The following is a 1,791-nucleotide window of genomic DNA, read 5'->3' as shown; positions in this document are numbered from 1 at the left end:
ATAGAGCAGGGTTTAGGGCTGTTGTGCATAGGGTCGCTATGAGTCGGAAACGACTCGATGGCACATAACAACAACAACAACAACAACAATAATGTAAATTGTTCTCGTTGTAAAATCTCTAACTCTATCAGCTTTATTACCAAATGTAATTTGTTCTCATTGCAAAATCTCTAACTATATCGGCTCTATTACCAAAAATGATTCAGTTGTAATTCTAAAGAATCCTCCCTTGTATTGGTCATATATTAGCCAAATGTTATAAAGAACTGCTGTGTAAAAAGCACGGAACTCAATTTAAGGCCCTCCCCAGACAAATGCAGGATGCATAGCCAATGATGGGTAAGGAAAGAGACTTGCTAATGATCCTAAGACAGGGAGTAGCATAAATTGCTATTAACCCCATGATGGGCAACTTGAGTTTGAGTTCTCTTATCCACCTAAGACTGGCAGCATCCAATTTTTTATTTTAGAAGGGAGGAACTGTCAGAGGCCTGGTTAACTTGCAAGGCAAGACTAGCACTACATTTGTAAAACGAGCAGAACTGATTCCATCTTGGCTAGAACCATCTCAAACAGAAACCTAAATGAGATAATGTGATTACCCCTGCAGCTGTGTTTTTAGGAAACCTATATAAGCCTTTTCAGAGATAATAAAGAGAGGGATTCGTGGTCAACAATGAGGTTCTCTGCATCTTCATTCAATCCTCATCCCATCTCTCGGCGGAACTGTTTCATATATATCGGGGCAGGACCTCGATAACTATCTAACCCAACATCTCCAACATACTGAAATAGAACAGCTAGAAAATCCAACACCCTCTAAAAAAACTGAAATGATAAACATTAGAGCAGAAATAAATGAAATAGAAAACTGAAAACCAACTGAAATCATAAACAAAACTAGGAGTTGGCTCTCTGAAAAGATCCATAGAATTGATAATCCACTAGCAAAACTAACAAAAGACAAAAAAGACACAAATAAGCTGAATAAGAGATAAAACAGGCAACATCAAAACAAAACCAACTATAACAAAAAGGCTAACATTGAAATTTTATGAAAAACAACACTCAAATATGTACCTAGAAAAAATGGACAAATTGAACACTTGAACAGACCATTACAAACAAAGAAATTGAAACAGTAACAAAACAACTTACAGCCAAAAAAGAGCCCTGGACCGGATGGTTTTACAAGTGAATTTTATCAATTTACAAGTGAATTTTATTAATGTGTTTACATTTTTTATTATTAATTTCAATGACAATTTACAGAGACTTTGGATTTCCATTCATTCACTGTTGCACTTTTCTCCCCTCCCATCCCTACCCCCTAGTACACTACCCTTTTAGAAAAGTAAAAGAAAAATTCCTCCATTGTTTTACAATCCCTCCCCCCAGGTCCATTCCACTAAACAGCCTTCGCTCTGGACTCCTGTCATGACAAAAATATCTAATAATTATTCCTCTCAAACAGTTTTCTCCCTCATCTGTTTCAATGCAGTACACATATTGAACCCATCTTTCTTAGTCTCCCCCCAACCCTGATGTCAGTTCTGCTTTATAACAGTTGTCCTTTTGTGACTGAGATACTCACTCAGCATAATGTCCTCCTCTTTAATGAAGCTTATAATCCTTGGTTTTAGTCATAAAACTTGTTTTGTATCCTCCTCTGACACCCTGCTCTTTGTATATGTGGCAATAAGTATAGCCCACATTCAAGTTGGTAGGGAAATTAAGCTTCATCTCTGTCATCTTCTGGAGCGGCAGTTGGAGGAGCTATATAAATTATAT

The sequence above is a fragment of the Elephantulus edwardii genome, unplaced genomic scaffold (assembly GCF_000299155.1).
Source record: "Elephantulus edwardii isolate Elephantulus edwardi_28Jun2011 unplaced genomic scaffold, EleEdw1.0 scaffold00074, whole genome shotgun sequence".
Classification (NCBI taxonomy): Eukaryota; Metazoa; Chordata; class Mammalia; order Macroscelidea; family Macroscelididae; genus Elephantulus; species Elephantulus edwardii.
Note: the sequence above shows the minus strand (reverse complement) of the source record.